The sequence below is a fragment of the Amblyomma mixtum genome, chromosome 1 (assembly GCF_055824585.1).
Source record: "Amblyomma mixtum isolate Tamu chromosome 1, ASM5582458v1, whole genome shotgun sequence".
NCBI lineage: Eukaryota > Metazoa > Arthropoda > Arachnida > Ixodida > Ixodidae > Amblyomma > Amblyomma mixtum.
Genome location: NC_143012.1, coordinates 166,114,295 through 166,135,589, shown reverse-complemented (window position 1 = coordinate 166,135,589; position 21,295 = coordinate 166,114,295). Strand labels below are relative to the sequence as shown.

The following is a 21,295-nucleotide window of genomic DNA, read 5'->3' as shown; positions in this document are numbered from 1 at the left end:
TGTCAAGACAACCAAAAAATTAATGTGACTATGATGCGCTTTTAGGAAATGGATCGCTGAAGCCAGCTGTCAGCACCCATGTGACCCAAGCAGGCCACTATTTTTGTCCTTCGACCAATGTCACAACATAAAAAATGTGCGAAATTTCTTTCTTGAAGGTGAAATGACTGATGGAAGCCTTCCAATTAACGGGATTATTCATAAAGAAGCTCTATGAACTCCAGAAGAACAAGATTGTGAAGCTTGTTCGTTTCTAACTCAAAAGCACGTGGAGCCGAGCAATTTCGAGAAAATGAAGTTGGGAGGGCAGTGCAGCTTTTCTCAGATGAGGCGACTGCTGCAGTTTCCTTTCTTATGGAGTTCCCCACTTATCACCTAAAAGCTGAGCCCTTCAGAAATGCTGGTGCAACTGTGCAGTTCAAGAAGGCAATCCAAAAGTGGTTTGCTATCCATAATGTGGCCAACGACAGATAAACAAGCCCGACAAGATGCATTTCTTCTGTGCAACAGATGGATGCTTGAACTGGCTTGAGGACGAATTCCCGCAGTACCTTGAGTCTCCACAGTGCCTGCAAATCAAGTGGAAAAAATTCCTAAGAGCAGAAACTTTCGAGGCACTGCTGCTCGCAAGCAAGTCTTCTGTTCTTTGTATTAAGTACTTTCTGGAGAGTTGGTTCTTTTATGTCCTCACGAGAAATCTGTCAAGTGATCCGGCTGAGGTCCTCTTCAGTGCTTTGTGTCAAATAGCTGGTTGCAATGACTGTCTAGACGCTAGAGCTGTCGCCTCCGGCCTTGAAAAGTTACTGCGGACTGGCATCCTGTGTGCATCGCAGGCATCAAATGTGGGAAACGGTGAGTGTTATGAGGTAAGCACACAAGTTTTGCTGCAAAATTAAGTGTATTTCGCTGTATGTCAAGTTCTTGTGGTTTAATTTCACTTGTTTACTATTGCTAGTCTGTGCTGACAATACAAGAAAATTTTCCTGGCATTTTCTCATGATGTCATTTCTGTCGTATTCATTTTTCTTCTACAGTGCTTCCACAACAACCCAAATGAGCAGACTTGATCCAGCTGTGCCGAACGGGACATCTTCAGGACTGAACACATCGAGCATTCCTCAGAACATCTATAGTCGGGTACAGCTTTAGAAGACAGGAGAGTCCCCGCCCAGATGACCGAAGCACAGCAGCCAATTGCCTCCGCGACTAAAGAAATAGTCCCGCTCAAAAAATGGCGGCTGCTTCTAAAACGCGTATTTCTCGAGATAAATCAGATTTGTGTATCTTGATGAGTGGTTTGGTAAAACTATCATGATGGAAATGCTACAGCACATGCCGGATCGCAAGAGAAAAATAACTCCGTGCCTTCTACAATGCTGTGCGTCGTCTGCTACAGAGCAAGACCGACGGCACCCGGCGTGTAATTATAAAGCAGTCTGGCTCAATAGCATAAGATTCGTATATACTTTTTGTGTGTTTTCACAACGTTATTTTTTAATGTGTTAGGCTTATTTTTTATTTGGTACTTTTTCTTTTTTTTGGCGGTTACGAACCTGCGATCTCGTGAGTTCGTGCACGGCATTCTTTTCCGCCATGGAGCCCAGCGAGGTGACATCGGAACGCGATTCTTTGTTGCCGAACGAGCCTTGTGTCGCATCGATGACCACACCACCAAGGAGCCTCGGCAAGAACAAGAGCGGCCACATCCTGAACAGCGATTCACGCAACATGATCTTCCACTGCTACACGTTTGGCGTAACGGGGAGCCTGAACGCCGGATAGAGGACACGAGCAAGTTTGCCGCCAACATGCTCGGTGTCAGCGAAAGGACTGTGTTCAGGGTGAGGGAGGAAGTTAAAGCTTCGCATTTTTCGGGTGGCAAACTGATGACGCCGTCGCAAAAGTGCCCATGCAATGCAGAGAACAGAAGATGCAGCGTGAAGTTTGACAGCTTCACGTTGTGCGCGCTGAGGTCATGTGTGCACAATACGAGATACCGACAGTCGAGAAGATAACTACCGAGTTCTCAGAGCATATGGAACTCTCATCACTGTGTACTCCTATCATCGGTGTACTGTGTGTCGCCTGCTTGCCGAGATTGGCTTCAAGCACGAAAAGAGAAGCCGCAACTCGCTTATCGACCGGGATGACATCACCGAGAATCGCTACCTCCGTGGCGTGGAGCACTACCGGGCAGGAGGCCAAAATATCTTCTACCTGGACGAGACATGGGTGACGGCGGGACACACTCGGTCAATTGTGTAGACAGACACCGTGGTGCCGAAGCATAGACGCCTGTTCAATCGAGCAAATGGCCTGATGATGGGTCTATAATAACCTTCTGGGAAAGGTCAGTGCCTGATCGTCACGCACATCGGCATTGAGGATGGCTTCATCAACGGCTGCTTGGATGTATTCCAAGGCCAAAACATAGGAGACTATCATGAGGAAATGAACGGCAATCGCTTTGAGGGCTGGTTTAATAACATTCTGCAGAAGTTGCCAGCTGGTAGCGTCATTGTTTTAGACAATGCACCTTACCATAGCCGGCGAGAAGAGAAATTGCCGATAACGGCCTGGAAGAAGGAAACGATACAGGAGTGGCTCATAAGCAAGAACATCACATACGGTAAAAGGATGTAAAAGAAGCAGCTGCTTGAGCTGGTGGCATCTGTAAAGCCACGCTTTCTGAGCTACATCGTAGACAACGCAGCTGTAAGGACCGGTTGCACTGTACTCAGGCTCCCACCGTACCAGTGTGAATTTAATCTCATTGAGCTTGTGTGGACCAAGGTCAAAAATGGCAGCGCTGCGGACAACAGACTTCAAGCTGTCCATAGCCGACGCCATCTTGAGGGAGAAAATCAAACACGTAACAGCGGAAGACTGAAGGAAGAGCATTCAGCACGTGATGGACTTGGAGGCAAAGTCCAGACTTGACACGTCTGGGAGTGAGCACGTTCAACCCATCATCATCCAGCTGAGTGAAGATGACGCTGAAGAAAGCGACTCCGACTGCGAGCTCTCTGGCATTGAGCCACTCGACAAGCATTACGGCTTCTCATTAACGAAAGAATAGCCCTGTTAAGCTAGACGCCTACGGCACCAGTAGCTTCTTTCCCCCTCTCGCCGATTACTACCGTGTCCGTCAGAAGTCTGGAGGGGTCGAGAATGGAGACAGCGCGCCGCGCGCTTCGGGCGCTCTCCAAGGCCACGGGAAACGGGGAGCAGACCGTGAACTGCCTTGTCAGGGTTCCAGAGGTTCAGCGACAGTTTCCCATTGAAAAGAGATGAGCTCTCAAGTGGGGGTGGGGGACAATAAGGTCGGCGCCCTCTGAAACCACCCGACTGTCGCGTTAAGCGGTGGAGTTCGACTTTGCTGGCACCTCGAAAAGTGCGAACGTTCCAGGAAAAGTGCGCGGTCCTCCAGAGTCGGGCTCTGGCGAGCACTGGGCTCCGCCCACTTGTATGTACAGTGCCATCACAGCGGTAATGGTTGAAATTGGGCGAGAGCAGATTTAATAAAGCTCCGCCTAATTATCGAAGGTATAAAAACCACTGCCAACAAAGAGCGAAGAGGAGCGCACCGAGTCTCAGTCTCGGCCGCTTTTCTACAGCCCTTCTTTTAAAAAGCCTTTTCTTTTTAACCGCCTTTTTCTCTAAGTTCTCGTATTTGGTCCTGCCTTCAATAAACAAGTTTTGCTTCTCAAGAAGTTTGGAGTTGCTGCCCCAACCGGCAACGTGTCGCCGGACGAGCGGACGAAGACGCGAAGTGCTTCGTGCCATTGTTGTTCGTTGCATCGACGAGCATCCGACCCGACCAAACCGGCCATTCCGACGACGTTTTACGATCTGGAAAAAGTTAACTGGTGCCGTGACCAGGATGATTAATGTTTTCAAGTTAACTGGTGCCGTGACCAGGATCGTCTAAGCGGCTTTCTGCAAAGCGGTTGGAGGCAGTACCTTCCTGAAGATCGACGGGGCAACATTCTGGTGAGCAGCCCCACAGACCAAGGTCTAATTGAAATGACATCTTTTTGAGAGGCCTCGGAGTCAAGACTCCACGACAGCGCTAAGAGGCAGCGAAGCGAGACCGACGGAGCGAAGCGCTTCGACTTCGGCAGCACCTGCGTTTGTTGACATCGTCTGCCAGGAGCAAGTGATGGGACAACTGCGAGCTCTGGATGCCGGCCACTCATCTGCGCCTACGGACGCAACCAGCCACTGCTGCTCAGCAGGGGGCATGATCGGTGCCAGACAACAGAGTGAGTTTCCCCATTCTCACTTCGCTTGCCTATGGAGTGCTTGAGCCGCAGGGTTGAACCAAAGCACAATGGCTACATTCAGTTGGCGAAGTGGATATGGCTATGGGTATCGATATGGCCATGAGCGAGCCAGAGAAAAAGAGAGAAGTGACGTGTATATTCGAGACCTGAGGCGTCAGTTAGCAACAGCTGAAGAGAACCTCCGGCAGGAGAGAAAGAGAATTGAGGAGGAGGAACGCTCACAGAGAGCGGCTAGTGTACTGCCTGAGACGGCACAGTTGCCGTCGTACCGTATCGTATGGGACGCTGATCAATTCCTGATCGATGTGGCGAATGAAAAGAATAACAGCAGCAGAACTCTGTTGGTTCCAATTGAGAACAGACAACAGGCAGCACAGGTTTCTGCAGACAGCGCGACTGTGCGAGTTGTGCAGTCAACCACGATTGTTGACACCGACAGGCAGTCTTGTATTCCCAGGGTGGAGGTGAGCTCCACGGACGTGCCTGGGAAACATTCGACCAGTGATGAGAAGGGGGCAGGCCGAGCGCTGCGAGGCAGCACAGCACGTTATAGCGAGGCTAATGTCACTGATGAGCGTAACATGAACTGCTCGGCCGACCAGGTTGCCCAGTGCAACCTTTTGTTGCCATCTGAAGCACCCACATGCCAGGCAGGGTGTGGCGAGAGCGGCATGGCTCAAAAAGCATCCACGGCACAGGCCATAGCGTCTGAGAAGCCAGCGGAACAGCTGGGTAAGCGAGGCTGTTCCAATCCGGAAAACTCAGACTCGTGCAACGCTGTGATAAGCTTCGGTGTTGATGAGCAGAATCAGAGCAGTGAGGATGGCGAATTTGTCCCATGCCCTCCGGGAAGCGTAATTACACTGCCGCTGGTAGAGGCGAACCGCGACCGATGCTGTGATCTCCTTGCGGGTCTGCGGAACAGACAGATCGCAAACCTAGAGGTCGCTGATAAACTGCTTGAACTGGCCACGCCACACTCTAAAGGCGTAGATATAGTCCGACGTAACGCGCGCTCGCGCGTCAGTCTCCTAGACGTTACGCTGCCAAAAAGCCGATGTCTATACTTCAACGCAACGACGCAGTGGACGTAACCAGCGCCACCCGGCGCAGACCAACGTCGCTGACGCGCAAATAGCCTATCAGCTATTTCTCGCCGACCACGCCAGGCAGCGCCCGCCACGCATCCCAGCATTCTCCGCGCACAGTGGGAGGGAGAGGCAATGGCGGCATGCAGTTACAGCGGAAGCAGCGAGCCCTCGTATATCGAGAATCCAATGGACAGCGCTGAGCCGTCATGTAGTGATGTGGAGCGGCTACTTGAGGGAATCCGCGCACATCCCTGCGTCTACGACAGAAAACGCTTGGACTACAGCGATGTGCAAAGGAAAAGATATGTGTGGGAAGTGATCCGGAAGCTATGCGGCCTCGACACAGCTGAGTGTCTCATTGACTCGACATTTGCAGTGCATACTGTGCACTGCCTGTCTTAATGCACGGATCGAAGACGTGTAATGCCTTTATTGTTTCCCTTATGTGTGCTGCTTTCAGTGGCAGATTGCCAAAAACTATGGAAACGCCTGCGTGACCGATACACTCGGGAGGCGAAGGCAATGGACCTGGCGACGCGGAGTGGCAGCGGCTGCGTCTCAAGGAGCACGTGGGAATTCTCGCAGGCGATGGAATTTTACAGAAACTGCGGCCGTCCAAGAAAGTGAGCCTTCTAGCGGCTGCTTAACACAGTGGGGGAAATGACCGAACGCCTTGTCTTGTAGCTAGATTATTGATCAGAGTGCGAGATCGAGAAAAACACCTGCTGAGTCGTGCACCGTATGTCTGAATGTGCGATAACGAGAAATAGCTCGATTACCACTTTATTTATGTACTGGAACACGGTGTCTAGATTTACTTTAACAGTTTTGCGACCCGCACGGAACATGGAAAGAATTAAAAAATGTTTGGGATGGGTTACTTATCGCGCTTTTAGCAATGCAAGCAAATAAAAAGAAATACTCACAAAAAGCGCACTCGATCTGGATGACGCTTTTATCGTTTTCAGTTGAAGTTAGAAAGTGTGTAAAAATTACTAAGCTCCACTGCTGTGGAGCTTAGTATATGTTGTTTAGGTCTTGTTACTGGTGTGCATTACAGAAAAAAAATGTGATCTTCAGTAAAATTTATAGCATTCACTCTTGGTTGCACGTCTGTGTTGTGGGAGAAACAAGTTTTTCAGGTTCAGAATGAAATGCTATGCATGTATCATTTGAAAAGTTTGCCATGCCAACTGGACCTCACTAGGTGCACCACTTTTCGAGGCAATCAAAGGAAGTAGCTTGGGAAGTGCACGGCAGCTTATGTCACTTGTCTTTCTCTCCCGAAGAATTACTAGGTGGTCCCATCACTTCTGGACATTTTTTCTGTCTGCCTGTGTTTTTAACGTGTTTTTCTTTGCTCGCATGGAGTCTATAGCTTGTTAGGGTTGGGAAGGAAAGCTGACTTGCCACTAAGCACAGCATTGAAAAGTTTTGTTTTAACTGCAGGTACTGCATTTTTCTCTTTCATCCTAAAACATGGTGTTGAATTAGTGATATGTATATTTGTTCCTTTGTTGCAGAACTACGCGCAACCTCCAAAAGCTCCCAGCAGTGGCAGAGGACAGTGATACCTCACCAGAGGTCATTTTTAATGACATTATGCACAGCAGAACATCGCCTGCTGAGAGCATTCCAGGAGATGTGCCAGCAACACCAGTGCCCGCAGAGCCGCCTAATCCTGAGAATGAGCCTGCTTCTGGCCGGATGGCACCACCCCTCTCCCAGCCAACTAGGGAGCCATCAGCTCAGGTGGCAAAAGAAAGGAAAGGGAGTACTGATGTGTTTGAACAGCAGCTACTGTCCCACCTGCAGCATAAACTGTCAGAGAATGAGGCATTTGGCCTATCGGTTGGGCTGTCACTAGAAAGGATGGGGAGACAGGCCGCAGCCAGGTGCAAGGTACAGATCATGCTGGTACTGAAGGAATACGAGGGCTGATAAATCGCAGCAGCTTTTTTTTTGTTGTTGTCGGGTAACACACGGTGGTACTGCTGCTAGGGTATTTGGTTTATGTTTTATGGGGTTTAACGATTCAAAGCGACTCAGGCTATGAGGGACGCTGTAGTGGAGGGCTCTGGATAATTTAGACCGCCTGGCCTTCTTTAGCATGCAGTGACATCGCACAGTAGGCGAGCCTCTAGAATTTTTCCTCCAACGAAATTCACCCGCCGCGACTGGGATTGAACCTGCATCTGTCAGGTCAGCAGCCAAGTGCCATAACCACTGAGCCACCACTGCGGCTAGTATAAACCTTATTGTAAGATAAAATTCAAGAGTGCTGTGCAAAAACCCCTCAAGGGAGACCCTCCATGCAAAGGCCTTGACCAATTGGCATGACATTGCAGTTAATCCCATTCCACTGAGACACTTGCCAGAAACATCCAGTTTCAAAGTAGAGGATTAACCTCCACGTCATCAAAGCCAGTCACACTACTGGCTGGAGGGAGAGCCTCCTTTGAGGGGCATGCGCTGCTGGACACTTGAGTTGTTTCCGAGTACAGATATCACAGTCACTGAGAGTATGAGGTGTTGATTGGAAAGAGTTTTGTGGGAAAATTTATCCCTATTTCAATTGTTTTGCGCCTCTGTCACTTGAAGTAAAAATTCTCCCTCTTGGTTCAAGTGCGGCCAACGGTGGACCGACGTGCCATATTTTATGTGCCGACTACAGCCGAACTATCAAACAAAGCATTCCGTGTGTTTTCATGTTTTGTAATTAGGGTTCCTTGGTGTCTTGTGCGCTTTACATCCGCAGGTGTGCAGTTCGACGAGCCTCTGGAAATTTTGTCTGTAAAATTTTTGAACTTTTGAGCATTTTTTAATCAGTGAACTGCCTTTTAATAGTTCTTTATTTACAAAGTCAATGATGCAAATATGTGCCCCTTTTTTCTACAAAGGTAGCGGTCAAAACAGCTTGAAACGGATGTCACTCAGTTTATAGGGTCGTTGTGCATGCCATTTTACTATTTTTGCATGTGCTTAACGTGCACACAGCCTACTTTTTTGCATGAAATGTCAAATACAAATAATTTTATTCAGTAGTGAATGTCATCACTCAGGGAGAAGCTCCCGTCATGTCACGCGGTACCTCCCGGTACGCCCAGAGCACGAAAGGTACGCATCTGTCCCAGTTGCGCCTGTCTCTGTCGATTACATGATACAGCATGTTTTTGAAAACGCGGTTCCATCTCTCTATGGAACCGTTGCTCTCGGGTGCTCCGCAGTAGAGAACCGCGGCGAGCTGCCGATTCTCTCACAGAACAATTGCGTCATCTACGCCGCAAAATTAGTACCCTGGTCACTGCATATTGTCTCTGGTACGCCAGTGCGTGAGAAAATCTCTAGGAGCGCGTCACACGTTTTCTGTGCTGTAAGCGACGTCAGGCACACTACCTCTGGCCATTGTGTATGAAGGTCAGTAATGCAAAGTGCGTATTTGTGTCCCCTTGCTGATGTGTCCCCTTGCTCAGCGGCCCGACCACATCGACGTTCACTACCTGAAAGGGGTACGTAGGCCGCGTGAGCGGTGTGATAGGAACTCGATCTATTGTTCGGCGGTCGGATCTCATTTGGCACCCGTGACAGGTTCGGCAATGCTCGTTGATATCCACACTGACTCCTGGCCAGTGGAAGCTCATCTTAATTCTGTTTGCGGTATTCCTCTTCCCGAGGTGCCCTCCCCACGGGGACTCATGCGCCAGAATCAGTACTTCCTTTCTCCTTTCCCTTGGCAGCACTAACTGTTCGTACACTAAGCCGGCAATTTTGTCTTTGTGGCAGAGCAAGCCCATCCCGCACGAACATCCAGTGGCTACCCGCTTTGGCCTGGCGCCAGGCATCAGCCAGGCTCTCGTCCGACCGCTGCGCATCGCGGAACACCTCATTCTCTTGCGCTCTTGTTTCCTCGGGGAGCAGCTCGCTCGCGGCAACGAGTACTTCCTCCGTTGCCAGCTCTGTCTCGGCGCTTGCCGACGACGGAGGGTCTTCGTCCCCCCAGCTATCTGCGCACCGCGTGTCAACAATCTCCATTCTCTCCCCGGGCATCTCGCATCTGATAAGCGTTGTTGCGTGCCTGTTCAAGCATCTGCCAAGCCTCAGCGGAGAGCAAGCAGTCTGCCTCTTTGGACGCCAGCTCCTTCGTTACAGCGCACAGCAGTGGCGCGCTTTCTTTAACATGCCGATCCTCGCCTGCTGCTATGCTAAGTGGCACTCGAGCTATTTTAGCCTCCACTCTAGCACCAAAAGCGGCAACGAGCGTGACGTTTCCTACCTCCTCCGTTAGGTAGCTCGGTATAGCGCCCTCTTTGATCACAGTTATTTCAGCGCCTGTGTCTATTAGAGCTCTCAGAACCACCTCGCCGCATCTCAAGTCGACGTACTCCAGAGAGGCTGGTCCTTCCGTCCTCGGAGGCTCCGCGCTGGCCTGAATGTCCACGTTAGCGCTCTGCTCGGCCATATCCATACCTACGTCTCCGTAGTTGCCAGCTGCGTTACATTTGCCTTGAGCTACCCTGTTTACGCTTTTCTTGTGCGTGTTGCCAGTGGCCTGGTTTTTAGGGCATGACCGCGCAAAATGTGGGCCATTGCAAATAAAGCATCCTCGGAGGAGGCGGCTTTTCCCGCGAAGCTAAGGTTGCCTTTTTCGAAGATGCTGGCTGATGGGCGCCCGAGGGGCTTTTGGCCACGAACATTTGTTTCTTTCCTGAGCCTTTCCCCTCACAATCCTCGAACGCCTCCACCAGCTTCGCTATTTCGTGAGGCTTTACCCAGCTATCTCCTTCCTCTCGCTTGACATATTTGTATGCCTCGGTGCTCAACGCCTGCTTCATTTGATCTGCCACGTTCAGTGCAGCGAGATCCTCGAGTGTCTTAATTCCCCGCGCCAACATGTAAAAGGCGTGGTAGCTCTCAATTTGCGAAGCGAAGTGTTGCCAGGTCTCGTTTGGCGCTGGCAGCGCACTACGGAACTGCCTGAGGCAGTCACCTGGGGACAGTCGGAGCTCGGACAGAACGGTCTGTTTGACCCGATCATAGCTGTCGAGTTCTGCGGTAGAGAGCTTGGAGAACAGGTGTGGGATCCTTCCACTTCCGCTCGATAAGCAGCGTAGTTTTTCTCAACTCCAATTCCATCTCCACCTCCAGCCGCCGCATGGCCGCATCTGAATCTGCTGCATTACCTGCCCCCTTCGCTACTCCCAACACACTTTCTGTCCCCGTCAATTGATCTATGCTAGACTCTGTGGTGTTACTCCCACTTTCATCCGTATTCATTTTTGCCACCACTGCACCGCTACGTAGGATCATACAAAAGACCTGTGACTCGCCTTAACGCCGCAACTCCGCGTCAGTGGGTTCCGAGGACCAGCAGAAGGACCACTCACCTTCCTACAGGAATTGCATGCCCTGTCGTCCCCGAGACACCCGCGTCTGTTGCTCTTGTGTCCCTCCCTCCAGTCGAGTTTATGCACAAGTCTCCGTCCCTTGCCGCCCGTAGCTCTCGCTGCTTTCCGTTGCCGCTGCTCAATGCGAGGCAGGGCGAACGCGAAAGTACACCGCTAGTCTGTCAGCGGCCGATGTGCCTCTTGTGGTTTAATGGCACCGCTGGCTCGGTCCGTTGGCTGCAGTGCTGGACGCCTCTTGTTGCTGCGTCACTAGTACTTCAGCAGTCCATGGGCCGGTCCGTCGGCACGGTAAGCACAGCTGGCTCGGTCCATTGGCCACTATGCTGTGATAATTCTTCAGCTGCTGTCCTCTTTCCGGCGGAGACATTTCTCAGGCATGGTCCGTCGGCCCGATCGTCTTCGTCCTCAAACGGCCTGAAGTTCGCGGCGATCCTGTCACAGGCTGCGCCAGTAAAACTTTAAGGTGTTGTTCTGTGTTGTTTTCTGTTTTCTTCTCTCCTCTTCTTCTCGTTGTTGCTTGTTGTTTCTTCTTAGTAGGTCCCGTTTCCCTGCTTCGCCCAATTAACCTCTCGAATTGGCCGGATTAACTGAGAACACTTATTTAATTAACACGTGATTACAACAAAAAGGTACAGTACAGTTATAACGATGACAGCAGCATAGAAAAGAATAACTGAGCTGGGCCGCCCCTGGACTTAGGACGGTCCGTCGTCCTAAGCCAGCATGCGGGAGGAAGTCCGTCTCCTACCGAGCTCCGACCTCAACTGCCGCCCGCTCAGAGCTCGCGGCCGTGGCTGGGTTTCTTCCACAAAAACACATATTCGTTCAGCGCTCTCATATTCCCAAGGACACTTTCCCCCCGTTTCGGGGAATCCATGTACCGCGGACGGGGCTTGGGCGCCGGCGCGTCTGGGCCTTGGTCCGCAAGGTTAGGAAACCCATCCCCGTGGAGAAGCGCAAATTTACGACCAGTGGCTCCGACATACGGTAAAGAAAAGCAACGCAAACCCAGGCACCTAACAGATGTGCGGGGTGTGGTTTGTCGAAGGCGTCCCGAGCCCCGTACATGCGCGGAGCGGCGCCGTCTACGGAGACACACGGCACTTTACATGTCGGTGCTAGAAGGAGACCCAACAAAACCAGTAGCACACTCAATGCTCACTCCACTCGAAGTGCGAGTTCACCCGCGGAAACAAACACCTCAAAATGCGGGTGATAACGCGCGGTACGTCTCGCTTAAGGAGTCAGGGGGCCGCTCCGCATGACAAACTAGAGACAAACAAAAGTTCCGCCCCCGAAGGCGTGTGGCGCCCCGCCGACGCAGCTCGGGGTTACCGCTGTACGAAACAGAACTCCAAACAGCATACAAAATACAAACAAAAGCTTCCTCCCCGCCCGAGACACCCGGCATCCCGGCGAAGCGGCTCGGGGCGTAACTGTATAAAAAAATACAAGCAAAAGAAACGCGTACAAGCAGGTGCAAGCGATGACCTTACAGTTATGCTTGACACCTTCCGCTAAAGCACCGAAGCATCGGAACGGTTTCTTGGTGCTGTGTGCTGCAATGTGTTACGGACGGGAAACGCCAGAAGTGGCGAGGGTGAAGGGGGGGACGTTTTTGTGGGCCGACCACTACAAATGGACACGTGACCCAATTCACAGTGACTGGACACATTTTTAATTAACCAAATTCCCCAACTAGGGACCTGGGGGCAGGACACCCTATTTAAGCCACTGTTCGGCATGGAGCAGGGAGGGTTCTTCAATCTTGTTACCTTGTCTCCCTACTTTACCTTACTTGTCTCACCTTAATCATTAAACCTTTATATTTTACCTGACGCTTGTCTGGGAAGTTCCTTCTATGTGCCGGCAGTCTAAGAGAAATTATGCGAAGGAACGCAACTGGCGCAGTAGACAGGATCTGCTTACGCTGAGCGGAAGAACTTCACCGGGGACAAGCGACAACGACGACGAGAGTGGCGGAGGGAGCGACCGGCTACCAAGGCGACCCACCAGACCTCCAGGCTGATCTGACCCAGCCGGGGCACCGACAGCGACGCTTCGGTAGCTAGGCGAGTACCCATTTGGTTTCTTGTGTTTGCGTGTAATGTCAAAGCCTTGGGTTTTGATGAGTGACATCACTAAAGAAACAGTAATGGCGAATCCGGGTGTGGATGGGACAGGGGGAGAGGTGCCGGCACCAACAAGCGAACTGGTAGAAGGCCGTAGTAATGCCTCGCCACAAACGGCGTCGCAGTAGCAAGAAAGGCTGCTGGAGTTACAATTAAAAATTGCTGAAAGGGTCCTGCAAACAGTACGTTTGCAATCGCAAAGTGGGGTAGCGTCCGTCGAGGGGAGCAGCTGCTCAGGGGCGGATACGCGGTCGGAGGAGGACCGGAAACTAAAATTCGCTAGCCTGTTGAAGGGGGTACTCACGACAATGCCTACTCAAGAAGCACTAGTGCCGGGTTGGTTTGAAGACATCGAAGCAACCTTGGAATCCTACGATGTACCAACAGAGTGGTGGGCCGGACTTGTGTTGCCGTGACTCAGTGAGAGGGCGCGAGGACTCCTTACACGTCTGTCTTCAGAAGAAAGGCGAGAGTACGCCATTCTAAAAAGCAAAGTTTTGCAGGGACTCAGATTATCAGCTGCGGAGTACAAACGCCTTTTCCAATCATCCAGCAGGAGACCGGAGGAGTCGTGGGAGCAATTCGCGGTCAGATTAGAGAATTATTGCGAGTACTATGTTGAAAGCAGTGAAGCAAACTCATTGGAGAAAATGAAACAGCTGGTAGTCTCGGACCGTCTGAAGGAATGTCTCAGCACAGACGCCAGAGCACACATTGTGCTAAACCAAAGCCAAAAGCGAGGATTCCTTAAGCCCGAAGATGTTGCTGCGATAGCACAGGCATATGAAGAGAGTGTCAGGTGCAGAGTAACAGCGGGAAGGACATCAAGTGCGAACGAAAAGCAGAAAGCTGAAGAGACACCGACAGCGCGGCCTTCAGAAAACACTAGCCCCCATTCGCGGCGCAGGAAACAATGTTTTAATTGCCACAGCTACACATAGCAAAGGAATGCCCGCAGGGCACATTATCAGTGAGGGAGGTGACAAAAAAAATCGTGGCGAGAACAGAGAGGTCGTTGCTCGGGTAGCCGCACCACTTGAGGTAGGGGACGCGCCAGTGCGAGTAACAGAAGTCGGCGGGGCCAGCACGGTTACGCTAGAGAGTGCAGGTCAAACATTCGACGCGCGAATAGACTTTGGGACGGACGTGACCATCATTCACAAATCACTATGCCCAAGGTACGACAGCGCAGGGTCGACTATCAAACTAACAGGCGCGTTTGGGGAGCAAGTAGTTGCTGAGCTGGCATACGTGCCGATGTCGACCACGGAGGGTGCTCCAGGTGTCTCATTTTACCCCTCGAAGAAGGGCATACTGCGTGCAATCACCGACAAAACGGCAAAGGGCATAGACGGGCTGATAACCCCTAATGATTACGAGCAGCTCTTGGAGGACAGAGTGGCAGCACCACCTATCGGCGAGCCTGAAGGCGAAGATGAGAACTTAGACCCAGGGCGGAAATCGTGAGACGAGAGCGAGGAAGTACTGCGCGCATGCGAAGTAACAGTTGAGAGCGCCTCGCAAGAGGCAGCGCAGTCGACGCGGCAGACATTCCGTGAGGCGCAACGGATGGATGAAACGCTGAGAGAAGCATGGGCACAGGCGAAGGAAGGCACGCACAGCATGCTCGTGCGCGACGAGCTGCTTTATCACTGAGAGCACGTCGCCGGGCACGAGTGCTGCCAGCTCGTTCTGCCATCAGAACGCCGCAAGGAAGTCCTAGAAATGGCCCATGATTTCGCATGGGCAGGACACCTTGGTGAGTGGAAAATTTTACAGCGCATTAAGGTGTCATTCTACTGCCCAGGAGTAGCCCGCGATGTGAAGCAGCACTGCCGCACGTGCCATGACTGTCAGATGAGAGCCCCTATGCGAACACAGGACCGCGTGCCGATCTCACCTTTAGCTAGGCCGGGCATCGCATTCCAGGTGGTAAACATGGACTGTGTAGGCCCACTCGAGCCGCCTTCCGCTACAGGACACCGTTATGCTTTATGTGTAGTGGACGTCCATTCAAGGTGGCCAGAAGTAATATGTTTGAAGGCCTTGACTGCGAGGGCTACTTGCAACGGATTACTACAGATATTTGCGCGACTAGGTGTCCCAGAGACGATCTGCTGCGTCAGGGCACGAATTTCACAGCTAAGATGACCCAAGAGCTCCTTGCAAAACTAGGCGCATGTCTCCATTTCTTTACGCCGGACCACCCGCAGAGCAACGGGTTAGTCGAAAGATGGAATGGGACATTCAAGTCCATGCTGCACCACACCATAAACGAACACTGGAGAGAGTGGGAAAAATTCGTTCAGTTCCTCCTGAGGGCCTACCGCGAGGTGCTCAACGCTAGCACGGGGAGGTGTCGCCGTTCGAGCTGATGTATGGAAGGCTGCCGGTGGGGCCACTCACCATCCTACAAAAATCTTGGACGGGGGAATGGGCAGTTCCAGATTCATTGGGAGTCCCCGCGGTGCAGTACATGCAGAGGCTACGGGAAACGATGGCTGAGGCCGGTGCAGCAGGCGACGAAAACTTAGAAGCGGCTCACTGCACTTATACCAGCTGCTACAATCTCAAAGCAACAGATAAGGGGTTCATGGAGGATGAACAGGTATTGTGGCTCGAGAAGCAAGGCGGGAACAAGTTAACGGAGAAGTGGATGGGGCCGGTCAGGGTCGTTAGGCAGCTGCGGCCCTACACTTACGTCATTGAGCTAGAAGACGGGTCGCACCGTTTGGTGCACGCAAATAAGCTGTGGCCGTACCACGCACGCGTAAGTGCGGTCAGGTTAATATTTGAGGGCGATGAGGAGTTCGGCCACGTGCCGACGTTTCCTACCCCTGCGGACCCAATCAATGAGCTGCCGCCCGACGCATTAAGTCATCTGAACGCATCACAACGCTCAGAGGTCGACGCGTTGGTGGCCCGAAATAGTCACGTTTTCGGAGACAGGCCAGGTATTTGCAACATAGGAGTGCACCGAATCAAGCTCAAGGCAGGCGCGGAGAGGCAACCGGTCTACCCATACAAGGTGCCGATGGCCTTTAGAAAGGAGGTGGAGAGACAAGTTTCCGAGCTTAGGGAATGGGGCCTGGTTTATCCCGTGGAAAGCCAATACGCCCACCGGTGGTCTGCGTGGCAAAGCGGGACGGAGGAGTGAGACTATGCTGCGACTACCGCAAACTCAATAGCATCACCGAACCGGACGCTTACCCCATGAGTGTACCTGACGAGCTCCTGCTGAGAGTGGCGAAGGCGGAGTACATCACCTTGATAGATACACTAAAGGGATACTGGCAGATACGGCTGGACAAGGAGGCACAGGCTCTCACCGCATTCGTGACGCCTCACGGCCAGTACGCAGGGCGGGTTATGCCGTTCGGTCTCAGAAACGCCAGCTCAACTTTTCAGCGCATAATTAACGAAGTGCTAGCTCCCCACCATGAGTATGCCTGTGCATACATTGACGCTTGGTAGGAAGACAGCGCAAAAAACGACAACTACAGGGGAGGACAAAACACGACAAGGACAAGACAAGAGACAAGACAAGGAGGGTTCTTCAATCTCGTTACCTTGTCCCCCTACTTCACCTTACTTGTCTCACCTTAATCATGTAATTAAACCTTTATATTTTACCTGACGCTTGACTTGGAAGTTCCTTCTATGTGCTGGCAGTCTGAGGGAAACTATGCGAGGGACCCAACTGACAGAGTGGCTTATCGCAATAAATTAATCACTAAGCCGCTCAGTCGAAAGGTTTTGCGCATTTAAACAGCTCGAGGGCACGCGAGCTGACAACTTTTTATTCTAAATAAATCCCTGCATACACTGACTTTGTGATGCTGGTAATTTTTACCATGAATACAGCCATGATATTTAAGTATACAGGTTAATCAGAGCCACTGGTCATTGCTCTCTGCGGCTATCGACTCAGGTGAGCAGATTCTCTCGTACAGGAGGAAACGTGATGAGCTCGCCTAATGAACATAAAATAAAAATTGACAGCTCAGCGCGCAACATCGCCTGCCCATTTTCATCATAATAGAATTACCCTTTTCCATCCAGGCCGTTTTTTGACCGGTAAACACGTTCTGATCGAGCTAGTACGTCATGGACACACGTTCATGAATTCCCAGGAAAAAAATTTTACTACTGCGTTGCCTCGTCAGTCGTGGCACTTCTTTTATAAAGAAGTAATGCCTTTCCATATTTTCATGCTTTCATTGACCTGCTGCGCCCAAACCCACCGATATGACTTTTCCGGGGAGCACTCGTTTCACATAGCATCATAACATGCGGCCGCAGCGTCTCGAGCTTAGTAAAAAAAATAATTACCTAGCCGCAGGAGGCATTGGTGTTCTTGTGCACATTTTCTTTATCGTGGTTTTCCAACCCTCCACATCAAGCAATACGTCCAAGGCGCCGCAAATCGTGCGAAGCCATAGCAGGGGAGGCGAGGGGTCGGGGACACACGGCACGGTGCGGCGAAAGGAGCGGCCATGCCCCTCTCCGCGACTGCGCCCTCTCCGTCCGAATGGAACGGCTGGAGCAACCCCGCCGCGCACGCCGATCCAGGTGGCCGTGGGCAGCATTGCTTGATGCTTGCAGCGCCCACCAGGAAGAGCCGTCTGAAGCGCTGCATTAGTAAGCCAAATGAATTCTTGATTGCTACCCTCTGTTGCGAGTGGATTCTTCCATGAAGGAAAGCTACGCCCGTTGTCGCGATACATGGTCAGAAGACAGGGCAGCAGCAGATACGCCGAGTCTCCAAGTAAGTATCCATTGCTGCCTTTTTGAAACGCATCTTCGAGAAGTGGTGGGCTTTCTCGAAGTACTCTGGCATCGCGGGCTGATCCTGGAAATCCAATGAATACACCAGTGAACTTGTCGTGATCATCGCATACAGCCTGCGGTATCAGTGACGGCCACTTTTTTCAATTGTAGTAGGACTGCGGTGACTCTGCGGGCCTGTTAATCTCAATGTGGCGGCCGTCCACGTAGCCGATTGTATTCTGTGGTCCCTTGCCACCGGTTTTTGCAAAGAAGGCAGCCTTTACGCACTCCTGCTGTTGCTGGTTAGGCCAAGCAATCACAGATTCACTGATAAAAATCTAAAAGACAAGAATTGTTCCCAAGTTTAGCGAAAGAAAAAGCTCTCTGGCAACCATCCTAGTTGTTAGCCAAGACAAGCATGCGACGCTGATGCGTGGCTTACACGTGTTTTCCATGTGGTGCTGTTCTAAGCATGTGTTGAGCATTCAGTCTGGTTAATGTGCTGCGTCTCCTGCGACAAGGAACAATTATTGCCTGTGTTTGAGTTTAGCTGTTACATCTGGTGACCACTTTTGGTAAGAGAAGGGAGACTGAAGGTATTTCGAAAGCGTCAGCTCCGCAAAAATCAGTATACTTCAGACGGTCAACAAAGGAGTTCTTCGCAAGGCACTAAAACGCCAAAAGCAGACTCAGTCAGCTACTCGAGGTTGAAGATTGCTGCGTCACTGCAAGAAAAAAAGTCAGGATTTTGTGATGGCGGCTATGCTCTTGTGGACATGAACATAATTATCAGCATGATTGCAAAAAGTTGTGTGTGTAAACTACATTTTTCGAAGCGCTAAAACAACAAGGACGCAGAGGGAACAGACAAGGACGCTTCCAAAAATGTCTTCGAAAAATGTCAAATCTGCACCAACTAGCCCGATCCGCTACCCTTCTGTAAACTACGTGACAGAGAGATGCAACTTGAGGAGAACACTGCCGAACACGTAGGTGTCGTCAATGTCTACAGGTTGAACTGTTTAGCGTGTGCAGCCTCACATGAGTTCCATACTTCTGAAAAGGCTGCTTCTGGCCTCTATGAAGCCAACGTAAGAACGGTATATGCCTTGAGATGCATCAGCAAAGGAACAGCTGCTGGAAGTGTGCTATGTGCTATGCTGAACTTCCCAAAGCCATCAACAAAGTTTTCAAGGTTCAATGAAAGAGCTCGCAGTCCATACCGAAGATGTTGTAAGGAATTGATGCAACATGCTGCCGAAGAGGCCGTGCAGTTGACTGACAAAGTCAGCAACATCGCAGTTGCGTTGGACAGAAGTTAGCAAAAACGAGGTCACACTTCAAACAATGGCATCGTTTCGGCGTCGTTGACTCCGGAAAAGTTATCGACATGGCAGTCATGCCAAAAAACTGTCGTTTGTTCAATTTGATGGAGGAATGTAGAGATCCATAGCACGTAAAAGCTTGCCAGCGTAACTACCAAGGAACTAGCGATGGCAAGGAAGTTTCAGGCGCAGTGAAAATTTTCGTTAGGACTGAGGAACGCCGTGGAGTGCGATACGTCGAGTCTCTAGGAGACGGCGACAATAAAACGTTCCTGTCGATAAAAGCAGCAAAGCCATATGGAGACAGCATTGAAATCACAAAGCGGGAATGTACTGGACACGTGCAAAAGAGAATGGGCACGACATTGAGATGACTAAAAAGAAGAGAAGAAGACAGAAAAGTTTTCTGATGGAGAGACACTCGCCGGCCAAGAAAGACTAAGAGATGCAGTCATAGACAAGCTTCAAACGTACTATGGCTTGGCAATAAGGAGAAACATTGGAAACTTGGAAGAAATACAGAAGGCCACTTGGGCAACATATTTTCACATTTCATCTTTTGACAAGGACCCTTGCCACAGATTGCGTCAAAAGGGGCCTGGCACCTAGTGTGCGTATAACAAAAGTGTGCATGAAGGTAAGCTGTTTGTGCACAAAGATAGTCTTCCTCCACCTGTCTTCGAGGCCCTAAAACCCATTTATCGGCAGCTTTCACAGCCACAGCTTCTATTGAAGTACCTGCACAGACGAACTCAAGAGCCGAAGCAATTTCAATAGCGTCGTATGAGAGCATGCTCCAAAAAATGTCTTTGTGGGCCTATAGACATTGAAGTTTGCTACATTAGATGCTGCTCTGACCTTCAATGATGGTAACATCGCATGAACTAAGGTTCTCGAGGCATGCGGACTAAGTCCGGACAATAACACTGTTCTCTGGCTGAAGCAAGTCGACCGGCGTCAAGTTTACTTCGCTATCGAGCTACGCAGCAAGTAACAAAACAAGCACAGGAAGCTAAACAGCAGGAAAAGAAGCGCTAAGCTGACCTAGATGATGACTATGTAGCTGGTGCCTACTGAATACATTGGCCAAAATGAGTTGGCTAAGTCAAAACCATGGGTTTGAAGGTTTTGCTTACTTTAAGCTCAGTTTTCTCAAAACAAAATTTTTTTTTTCGGTACTGTTGCGCTGCAAGACACTGCTGGCCTGTGGGCCTGCGAGCTCAGGAAACTGTTTGTGTCGCGAGCGTTCCGACCTGTACACGGCGCCGCAGAGTGTCGGCCTCGTCGCGGACGCGGGTCTCATGTTCGGCGTTCGAAAGCGTGAACGTAAAAGCCGAGGGACGCGAACACGTGCACACGGCGTTCGAGAACACGACCGTCAGCGCCCAGGGACACTTCCTCCCGAGAACGCGCTGCTTGGTCTCGTGGGCACGGCGTTCGAGGGAGCAGCAGTGAACGCACGGGAGTCAACGAGGGGAGTCGTCCTCCAGCAGCGGAAGAGAGCAGCTGCTCGGGGAGCCAGTTTGTACCTTCCAAGGGCCTGGGGCCCTCTTTTCTTTTGGGTCAAATTCTTTTAATAAAGAGCCAATTCCTAGCCTTCACCGAGTCCACAGCCCGTACCTCGCAACAAACTGGTTGGCAACGGCGGGATAAGGACAAGGGTGGTGGACGCCTGGTGACGAGAGAGCGCCTTCGAGGATCCGGGATCAACGGAGCTCCACTAAGTGGCTCAGGGAGTCACCTTCGTCGCAGTGCAGCGTGAAGCCTTGGCGTGAAGACAACCGCTAAAAGGCAATCTCGACGATCTGGGATAGCCGGACTTGGCAGTTCCTGTCTTCGGAAGTCACGGTGGCCATCAAGGGCTCCTGGTTGGGTGAGTGCTGAAGCAACTACGAATTGCCAGATGATTTAGAACTGGGTTCTATCTGAGCAATCGACTGCATTTATTCACCACAGGGTGTGTGATTAGTTTGCAGGTTTTGTAGTCGGCTCTCGCCAACCATGGATATAAAGAAATTAAGTAAAGACCAATTGCTGCTGTTGGCAGCTGAACTTGGTTTAGAAGTAAACGAACGTATGAGGAAGCCAGAGATTCACCATGTAATTGAAGAGGTGGAGTTTAAAGAGGACGAGATAACGGATGCTTGGGAAACGATATGTCGAGTGAAGGAAAATGAGCGGAAAAGAATAGAAGAGCAACGGGTAGCGGCAGAGCAACAGAAGCGGGAAATAGAGGAACAGGAGCGGGAGTTGAAAAGATTGCAGCTTGAAGTTGAGATGCTACGA

At 51.0% G+C, this 21,295-nt stretch overlaps 1 protein-coding gene and 4 pseudogenes across 8 annotated transcripts in view; 4 read left to right on the top strand and 1 right to left on the bottom strand.

Moving 5' to 3' along the window:
* LOC149369680 (uncharacterized) overlaps nucleotides 1-21,295 on the bottom strand; it is a 133,126-nt gene that overhangs the window by 88,597 nt on the left and 23,234 nt on the right. The window lies entirely within an intron of this gene.
* LOC149369685 (uncharacterized) lies at nucleotides 164-1,057 on the top strand (annotated as a pseudogene).
* LOC149369684 (uncharacterized) lies at nucleotides 1,660-2,320 on the top strand (annotated as a pseudogene).
* Nucleotides 2,452-3,079, top strand: LOC149369683 (uncharacterized; annotated as a pseudogene).
* Nucleotides 18,644-20,047, top strand: LOC149369682 (uncharacterized; annotated as a pseudogene).